Source organism: Diplotaxodon limnothrissa, linkage group LG20, assembly GCF_057381915.1.
Source record: "Diplotaxodon limnothrissa isolate DT_005_m linkage group LG20, D_limnothrissa_male_GT1.1, whole genome shotgun sequence".
Taxonomy (NCBI): Eukaryota; Metazoa; Chordata; class Actinopteri; order Cichliformes; family Cichlidae; genus Diplotaxodon; species Diplotaxodon limnothrissa.
This window is the reverse complement of record NC_140615.1, coordinates 31327340-31338306: the sequence shown is the minus strand read 5'-3', so window position 1 is coordinate 31338306 and position 10967 is coordinate 31327340.

The window sequence follows — 10967 nt, the reverse complement described above, 5'->3', positions numbered from 1 at the left end:
TGGCAATAAAGTGCACTGTAAACTCTCTTTTAAACATACATTTCTATGGGAGAACATCATGAACTCACTTCGGTTTCTCCACACAGCTACTGTGCTAGGACAAGTACACACGCAGGAATCACACAGCAAGTAATCTCCCCTCTGAATCAAACAGAAACATACAGAGTTATGCAAAGTGAGTAAAAGTACAAACTTAACAACTTTGAAATCTGTTAGGACACTGTAACTACTCACGCCAACCCGCTCTTCAGTCCCTTTCACAGCACGTGACCATTAAACATGCACCCGTCGCGCGTTAAGAACTGTACAGAAATGGTCACAAACATGGAGTCATTGCTAAAGAAACTTAGCTAATTACAGTCTACTACAACACTGGTGACAATATTTTGCAGTATGCTACACTTTTTAGCACATTTACCTCGTGTGTAGCTAGCCACAGAATCTTTTGCAGTCTCTAACTCTCCAGTGCTCCCGCTCACAGCGCTCAGTGTGACACAAACTTGAGTGCATGCGTGCTCTGGCTTACGGCGGCTCTTAAAGGGACAGTATACCCCCAAAACGCGAGGTCTAGTCATCACCATGACAACCCTACAACAGACCTCCGGTAGACAGGCAACCAGTCAAAAACACAATTCCCTCTTTTTAAACCCTTTCCATGCGTAGTATTAGTTCACTTGGCTACATTCTCCCCTGCTACGAGTCAACGTCCTCGGTGACCCCCTGCTCATCCACCATTCCCCTGAGTTTGGTGGTGTAGAGAACCATACCGGCTAACACCTGGGAGAGTACATCTGGACTGAAGGATACTGCATTGCATGCTGACCTAGGTAGATTAAATGGGTTTGTGTGGACCCCTGCAGTTTCTCTCCTACTCCTGCGTGTAGCAGGTGTGGGTGGACCGGCCTCCGCTTTCTCTTTCTTTCCTTTCCTAGGAGCTGGAACAGGTTTTGCCACCGGTTCTTCACTGGAGAATCCAATGCTTCCTGGCCCAGGTGGAAGGTAAGCTGCTGGCTCCACCTCGAGGTCATCAGGGTTGTCGCTGCTCTCTTGCCCTAGCAGATCCTCACCCATATTTTCAGTTCCATTCTCCAATTGGTTTCCAGGCTCGTTGACCGTCGGAACCAAGTTCCCAGGTCCCTGAGCCACTGGCAGCTCCATTGGGTACTGGACCTCCTCCATCAAGGCAAACTCTGGATGCTCAAGCTCCGTATCAGACACTTGGTGCTCATCTGCAGAACTGACTTCCTGGTCACGTAGCCTTGGGTTGGGTGCAGGTATAGACCCCACGCATGGCCTCAAGTTAGATCTGTGGACTCTTTTCACCGGCCCTCCTTCCAGTGGCACTACTGTGTATGTTGTCCCTTGGATATCAACCACTTTGTACACAGGGGCTGCCCAGGCATCTTGAATTTTATTCCTTCCTGGTGGTCGGTAACGGAGATACACAAACTGTCCGATGTCAACAGGTGGACAGAACACCTTTCCTTGCTGCTGAACCACTCTCTCTGCAGCCTTCCGTTCGGCAAATTCTCTGGCTCTGGCATGTGCATCCTGGAGACGCTCCTGGTGCACTGCTAACCAGTCCAGTTTGTCATCCTTCACTTCCTCCCGGCCCAACAATGCATCAACGGGTAGATGTGGGTGGACCCCAAACAGCAGGTAATGGGGAGAATACCCTGTCGTTGAGTGCGGCGTGACATTGTAAGCATACACCAGCTCTGACAGATGCTCGGGCCAGCGCCGCTTCTTCTCAGGGGGAAGCGTACGCAAGAGGTTGTGTAAAGTCCTGTTGAACCTCTCACAATGTGGGTTACCCTGAGGGTGGTGGGGTGTTGTACGCGTTTTCTTCACTCCATACAGTTTGCATAGCTCAGCAATCACTGCGCTTTCAAAATTCCTGCCCTGGTCTGAGTGCAGGCGCTCTGGTACCCCATACTTCAGGAACCACTCTTTCAGGATAACCTTAGCTGTGGTATCTGCTTTTTGATCTCGTGTGGCAAATGCCTGACTGAACTTGGTGAACACGTCAGTCATTACAAGAACGTTTTCACGACCATCTGTAGCCCGCTCAAGGGTGGTATAATCAACAGCAACAACTTCAAGTGGGCGGGTAGCCAAAAATGGAGCGTGGGGTGCCTGAACTTTGGGTTGAGGCATCTTTGTTAACACACACCTCTGACATTTCTTCACCCAGTGCTCAACATCTTCAAACATGCCTCCCCAGAAACATCTTTGTTTCAACAATCCCAGTGTGCGTTCGATTCCCTGGTGTCCCATGTGATCATGCACACTCCTGAGCACTTTTTCTTTAAGACAGGCAGGTAGTAGCAGCTGATGGCACTGTCCAAGGTGAGCATCTTCAATTACACGGTATAGCAGTCCATCCTTTTCTCTGATCCGAGGCCACTGCTTCAGTAGAGAACGTACCGGTTTAGACAGACCCCCTCTCTCTCTGTAGGTGGGTCTCTTCTGTCTGCTCCAAAACTCTCTCAAGACACCAATTGTTGGGTCTGACACTTGGAAGCGATAGAGTTCTGCATTGGAATAACCAGGCATCGTTGGGGTGTTGCCCAGCACAGCCTCACTGACTGCTTCCCCATCTGGTTCGGAGGCCTGCAGCAGTCTGATCCTACAAGCCTCAACTCCAGCCATGACAAGATCTGAGCCTAGACTTGTACCTGCCCTTAGCACATTACATATGGCTATAGAGCCATCATATTCTGCATCCTCACTGTCAGGTTCTGCCGTGTCAACTGTTGGTTGCCGAGAGAGGGCATCAGCGGCAGTGTTGCAATGGCCAGGGCGATACTTAACATCGAAGTCAAACACAGACAGCTGAGCTACCCACCTCTGTTGAATGGCTCCTAAATTAGCAGTGGGCAGGTGGCACAAGGGATTGTTATCCGTTATGATTGTGAACTTGGACCCCAGCAGATAACTCCTAAATTTTTCGGTGACTGCCCACTTTAACGCTAGGAGTTCGAGCTTCATGCTGCTAAAGTTTTGATCATTCTTCTCAGCCCCTCTGAGCCTCCTACTAGCATAAGCTATGACTTTATTCCTTCCCCCCTGCTTCTGAGACAGGACAGCGCCTAATCCAAGACTGCTAGCATCCGTTTCCAGCGTGAAAGGGAGACTGAAGTCAGCATAGCCTAGAACAGGGGCACTAGTCAACTTTCCCTTAAGCAACTCAAAAGCTTGTAAGCATTGCGGTGTCCAGGCTGAAGCAAAAAGCTGTTTAGCCCTGACAGGACTTATCTCCTTAACACAGACATTCACCACATCATGGAGTGGCCCCGCAGTTTGGGAAAAGCCCTCAATGAATCTCCTATAGTAGCTGCAAAATCCTAAAAAGGACCTTAGCTCTTTCACAGTACTAGGGATGGGCCATTTTGCCACAGCGCTTATCTTGTCAGGATCTGTGCTTATTCCCTGAGCCGACACTTCATGACCGAGAAACTTGACCTTGGGCTGGAGGAAATGGCACTTCTCAACCTTAACCTTCAGCCCCGTATCCCTCAGCCTTTTGAAAACAGTCTCCAGTCTCACAATGTGATCCTGGAATGTTGATGAAAACACAAGCAGATCATCCAAGTAGATCAATACAATCTGAAAGACCAAATCACTCATTGTGGCCTGCATAAGACGTTGAAACGTCGCGGGGGCATTACATAACCCAAAAGGCATCCTTAAGTATTCATACAGGCCAAATGGTGTGGTAAAGGCTGTTTTGTCTCTGTCTTTCTCATGTACCGCTACCTGATGGTAGCCACTGGCAAGATCTATGGTTGAGAAGAACTCTGCACCACTCAAGGCATCCAGGCTCTCCTCAATGCGAGGGAGTGGAAACGCATCACGCCTGGTCTTCGCGTTTAGTCTGCGGTAGTCTACACACAGTCTAAGACTCCCATCTGACTTGCGTACCAGAACAACTGGTGAAGCACAGGAACTCGAACTCTCCTGAATCACCCCCTTTCTCAACAGTTCAGAAATGTGCTCCCTGACCTCTTTGTACTGATTTGGTGGAATGCGCCTGTATGGCTGAGAAACAGGGGCTTCATCTACAACAGGAATTTCATGCTTCACACGATCAGTGTACCCCAAATCCTCATCATGAAGTGCAAAAACATCCGCATACCTTTTCAAAAGAGTTCTGACCTCGGCCTGTTGTCCTGGTGTGCCACCTATGTGTAATCTTCCCAATAAGTCCTGTACGCAGCTGTTGGCCCCCTGACAGTCCTTTTGGTTAAGAGTCACCTCCTCGTGGTTGGCAGATATGCGCTCAAATTTCACCTCGCATGGGTCACCCTCAATGCAGCGGCCAGGACTAATAATGCCTAGTCTAGCCTTAGGTGGAAGCCAGACATCCTCTTGTGAGATGTTCATCACCTGTACTGGGAATACCAGGCTGTTAGTTGACACTAGAGTTGGGATCACCAATAAGCCACCTGGGAGCTGAACATTCCCTGGTTCAACCAATGCGCTACCAAACTGCTTGCCATGGCCCCTTGCATAGACAGTGGTCAGGGATGAGGCAGGCACCCGCACTTTGTGTTTGCTTGCAACACGGGCAGTAGACACCTTTTCCACAAGCTCAGCAGCTTGTACGCAGTGGCAGGCCTTCCTCCAGCTGGACTCCAGCTCTCCCCCTAGAGTGGTGTCAAACTCTGAGAGTACTAACTGTCTACATCGTTTTGCAATGTTCATCCCTATAATGCCATGGGGTGACAAATCCAACCATTTGGGATTGTCTCTTTCTGTTTTATCATCTTTGATTATAAGAAAACCACATTCAGGTATAGTGAGCCCCATGACCTGTACATCTAACTCTACATAGCCTAAATAGGGCAGCGGCAACTGGTTGGCTGCTGTGATTTTAAGCCACTTGGCAGTACAGTGCATATCTTCATCCTCTCCCTGGAGATGATTTCTGAAAAAGCTTTCTGTCAAAGTGCTTACATTACTTCCTGTGTCAAGCAGACATCTAAGGGATACACCACCTATCTGGATATCTACTTCAGGGCACTGACCAACAGCATGTTCTAGAAAATGTTCCTTGGTTAGAGCTTCCTTTGAGCCTTCTGATTTGCCTCGCATTGCCCGGCTCATAGCAATGGAGGGTTCCCGTTTCCCGTTAGCGAGGAACTGGACATGGTTGCAGACTGGCTCGTAGGTTGTTGGGGTGCATTACAGTGTCTGGCCATATGTCCCACCCCTTCACATCGGAGACAAATAGGCTGACCCTCTCTAGTGTACTTAGGCTTGGGCTTAGCTTTAACACCTCTACTGTCTTCAGAACTGGCAGTCTGTGTTGTGAGCTCCCTCACTGCATTAGTTAACTCCCCTATGGCTTTACCCTGTTGTGTGATTATTTTAACCATCTCTTGCAGAGCCATGGTAAAGTCTGTCTGTACATCACTGGTGGAGGTTGTCTTTTCACAGCTTTCATCTGGCCTGTCACTCACTATATTTCTATGTCTGGCTACATTAGTGCTGCGTGGACGATCTTCCATAGTCCACATGATTGCCTCCTCTCTAACATCAAAGAGACTACACTCAGGCTTGTCCCTAGTGAGCCTACGTAGTTCACGCCGAAGATTTGGGGCATGCACACCTTCAATGAATTGATCCCGAAGTGCCAGCTGTGTGTTGGGTACTACATTAGGGGACTGCTGTATTGCAGCATTGAGCAACTGAGAGAGTGCATGTGAATAATCTCGCAGGTCTTCCCCATCTAGTTGGCGGCGTGCATAGAAAGCATGCAAGAGCTGTGGTGTGGTGCGCTTCTCTCTAAATGCCTCCCTCAAATATGAAAAGAGATCACTCGGTTGCTTCACCTGGCCTGCCATACGTAACTTAACTTCCTCTAGGGCAGACCCTTTCAGCTGTGAGAGGATAAAGTCGGTTTGATCCTCTCCACGCAGACCCCTAGTTCTTATTGCTCTTTCCACCTCTTCTATGAATTCATCAACAGTGTAAGCATCTTTAGCTGGTTCCCCACTAAAAGGTACAATCACCTTTTCTCTTGGAATGTACACGACAGATCTGGTTGGAACATTACCCATGTTAGCAATACTAGACATAACAGCATCATGTTTCCTACTCAGTTCGTTAATCTTTGTTTGTAGCTCCACCAACGGGTTACCTGCACTGTCAAACAACGAGGCAGCTTGACTGTCTTCAGTGGGGATAGCTCCGGCCCCTGAAGGACCTTCCCCTTCGTCCTCTTGCGACATACTGCAATGTCTCTGAGTCTTTACTGCAGCAGATTCCCACAGTCACTTGTAGATGAGATTCAACAGTCCAAAATCTGTGTCAGGCGCCCTCCTCGTCCAATGGCTGAAGCAGGCTCCTGTTGTACCAACTGCCACTGCACCGAACCACCCCAGGACGTCCACACTGCGATTGCCGCCCTCTGGGAAGGACTGGGATCTTCTAAGCCACTACTGTTGTCTATAAAGCCCCACTCACTGTGTCTCTCTATACTGAAACTCAAAACTAACCTGAGAATCCCACTTCTGACACCAAACTATGTGGCCCGGTCATGGGGAAAAGGACAGGACACAGGAAATACTCTTTTGTGGGCTTTTTTATTCTCCGACTGTACTCGGAGGAGCACAGTTTTAATTCTGTAGTTTTGAGTGAAACGGCAAAATTTAACTATTCCACTGGCTCAGCCTAAACTGCCTTTCAGGGTCTGAGACAACAGTAACTATCATATGTACATGTTAAATCCAAACAGTATAGACAACAGTAGTGACCTGTCAAGAAACAAATACAACAAAAAAAGAGAAAACAAAACAAATAAACACATTGTTTACATCCCACAACTTCGCAGGTCAACTGGCAATAAAGTGCACTGTAAACTCTCTTTTAAACATACATTTCTATGGGAGAACATCATGAACTCACTTCGGTTTCTCCACACAGCTACTGTGCTAGGACAAGTACACACGCAGGAATCACACAGCAAGTAATCTCCCCTCTGAATCAAACAGAAACATACAGAGTTATGCAAAGTGAGTAAAAGTACAAACTTAACAACTTTGAAATCTGTTAGGACACTGTAACTACTCACGCCAACCCGCTCTTCAGTCCCTTTCACAGCACGTGACCATTAAACATGCACCCGTCGCGCGTTAAGAACTGTACAGAAATGGTCACAAACATGGAGTCATTGCTAAAGAAACTTAGCTAATTACAGTCTACTACAACACTGGTGACAATATTTTGCAGTATGCTACACTTTTTAGCACATTTACCTCGTGTGTAGCTAGCCACAGAATCTTTTGCAGTCTCTAACTCTCCAGTGCTCCCGCTCACAGCGCTCAGTGTGACACAAACTTGAGTGCATGCGTGCTCTGGCTTACGGCGGCTCTTAAAGGGACAGTATACCCCCAAAACGCGAGGTCTAGTCATCACCATGACAACCCTACAACAGACCTCCGGTAGACAGGCAACCAGTCAAAAACACAATTCCCTCTTTTTAAACCCTTTCCATGCGTAGTATTAGTTCACTTGGCTACATTTAGATTATAAAAAGAAAACAGTAAGAAAGAAGTTAGCTATAGGACATCATCTTTCATTGAGCACAATGGCTAGCTGCTAATAAGCTAGCACACGCTCCGACTTAAAAGTTGGCAGCTACACAATTTCTCCTCTAAAACAAGGCACTTTTGAAAAGACCTGGCTATATTGTCAAAAAAAATAGTATTCAAGCAGAGAAGAGAATGGTAGCACCACCAAAAGTTCAAAAAACAACTGTTACTTCTATGATAAATAGCATTGCCATAGATTTAGCTGATAAAGAAATACACAATTGGATATATGAAAAATATATGTAGTTTTATCCAAAAAGTACAGAGAGGCCAAGAGCAGCTGCATTCATTTAGGTGATCCTGAAAGAGCGCAAAATTTTCAAAGAAGGCGGACCATTGTGTAACTCAGTAACTTTGTGTTCTTGTGACAAAGACTGCTTTGAGAGAAAATAATTTAGGTTCACCACACGAATAATAATTGCAGTAACGCTGGAGTGCTACATTTGCGTTGAATGAGATTAAAAATAATGTTTAAGCTTAAAGAGGGGCTTGAATTTATTTCTTTGAGTTTACAAATACTTAAGTGCAAAAATGTACTCCTCCTACCCCCAGTGCCCCAACAAACTCATTCATTTTGTGTTCAGAATCAGCCTCTGCTGGTTTTGAATAATTTTAGGTTTACACAAAGAAAATCAAATTAATTTGGTATTTTTTAATTGCATTTGTGAACAACTAACATAATTTGCATGTGTTCTTTGAAAGGAGGACCTGAATCTGTTTTTTGAGTGTACTTAATGTGTTGTCTTGTGTAGTTAGTGTGTAGTGTTGTGGATAGTTTTGTGTTGTGTGTCAGAACAATGGGGCGACTGCTGTCTCCAGGTAGAAACCTGCTGCTGTCAGACCTGCACGTATCAGGCTTTGATATTCTCCTTTATAGTGGACAGAAATTGTGTTTTTGGAGTGGCACAAATAATTTGTGTGTCTTATTGAATGCAGAACAGCTGATTGTTCTGTAAATAGTTTGAAATGGTTATTTAAAAAAAGGGTAAAAGGTAAATGAATAACTTTGTTGTTTGCAAAACTTGTGCATATGATTTTAAAATTGACAATTTGTATTTGCATTTAAAGTTATGAAATATGATTCAATAAACATGTTTGTGGTTGTTACGATAAAAAATATAACTTTTTCTACTCTGATTTTATGTTTTTTTTGTCTGATTTTAGATCAGTTGTGTTAATACAGTATGTCAAAATGAAAACACAACTCTTTATTCAGACACACAAGGTTGCGCTGAAAAGGATGATACCAAACAAGGCAAATAAACTGTTTTTAAAGGTGAAATGTGGAGGGAAAATCAAAAGTAGTTAAAAATGGCCCCTGGACCCCAGAGGCTTAAACATTTTAAACATTTTTTTAAAGTAACGCAATAGTTACTTTTCAAGTAATTAATTACTTTTAGAATATTGTAACTCAGTTACTAACTCAGTTACTTTTTTGAAGAAGTAACTAGTAACTATAATTAATTACTTTTTCAAAGTAACTTGCCCAACACTGGTCTTCAGCGACTCTGGCAACATAATAAACTGCATAGTAGTAAGTTTAAGGACTTCAAAGTTTTAAAACACCATTAAAATTTAACTGAAATCAAATATAAAATACAATATTGTATTTGGGTCTAGAGACCCTTGAAGCTAATAATGAAGGTGAATTGAACTTTCTTTAAAGGATCAGAGATCAAGCTACATTTTTTAGAAGAACAGTTAGTGAGCACTTAAAAAAGTGCATGTGTGACTGAGTGTGAATGGGTGAATGTGGCATGTTGCATAAAGAGCTTTGAGCGCTCCAGGAGAGTAAAAAAGTGCTATATATGAATCAGTCCATTAACAATATAACCACCCCCACCCAAAATCGGGTAACAAGCCCCAAGAGTGATGGAAGAAGGAGCTTTGAGTGTGAGAGGAACTGACCTGCAAGATGGGATCACGGTGAAGCTTGAAACCAAGCTACTGCATGGTTACCAAGATTACTTGAAGTACTCTCTGAAGATCTACTAGATGTAGACTAGATATAAATGTAGCACTACTTTATTCTCTCATCTGAATCCTCGGTGGTGTTTAATAGTTTGAGAGTAAGTAAAGAATAAATAACAAAATTAAAAATTAGTCTACATGCAAACTGGATGTAAGTTTAGCAAGTACAAACAAGTACTCTGTTTTAGTGTCATGTATTTGTGCTTAGAGAACAAACAAAATATTTGGAACCAACAGGAAAAAATAAAGTTTCCTCGAAGGCTATATATTTCTTACTGATAATCATGGGAAAGTGGTAGAAAATAGACACAATTGTCTACTAGCATCTATTGTCCAGCACATTTCCCTGATTAGACATTAATGTCTATGATGTCCACCTTACTCCTAACCATATTTTCCCACCGGAAAACTTTACACCCTCCTGCTGTACACACACAGAGGCCTGAGGGATCTTCCAGGAATGGAGATGCTTTTTCCAATGATCCAATCAGTCAGTTCGTGACGATTTAATATCTGTGGATTTCTAATCTGGAACATAACCTGCTACGCAACATGTTTGGCACAGTTGAGACCAAAAGAGCTGAATAAATCACTTATTACATTTTCAGAGGCAAATATGGAAGCTGGTGAAACCATCACAGGTAAGATCCACCTGCACAACCTTGGGACAACCTAAGGCATGTTGCAACCACAAGTGCTTGACTTCAATGCCACTGTGGGTATTCACAATGTGTGACACTAATATATGTTTTTGTGCAGTGTGCAGGAACACGGGACATGGTCCAACACAAAGTGAAAGTACAAAAAGAAAAGCATGCTAAAAAAAAAAAAAAAACAGGCAAGTATGGAAGACTGGTTTGCTCATGACAGGTAAGATCTCCTTGCAGAACAAAGGCACATGCAGTCATGAGTACTTACCTGCGAGTGTTAAGCACAGCGTACAATCTCATGTTCTTGCAAAAGAACACACAAGACAAGATTTTGACTGTAATTCAGCTGAATAGTGTTTGGGGAAGTTGTTAAGATGGTTCCTAGTTTAGAGACATTAGAAACTGCACATGCTCATCTTAAACTTCACCTGGACAACTTGGCAGACTCTGAAATCCTTCTAGTCTCTGTGTCTCAGTATTGTAGGTCATCTCTCATGTGACAGTTTAAACTGCCACCTCTCCTTCCTTGTTCATCTGTGTGTAACCTCGTTGACTTTCTCTGCCACCAAACCTACACATACTTTTTCTAATGTGCCAACATAGTTAACCTTTAGATTCAACTTAAGGTTTCTTCCGGTGTCAAATTTCTGAGCGGTAAAAACCCTGTGTGAGTAGTAAATTATCATGGTTTTGTTACAAAAGACAATATCACTGTTTGTGGTTAACCTCACAATTTTGCACAAATATC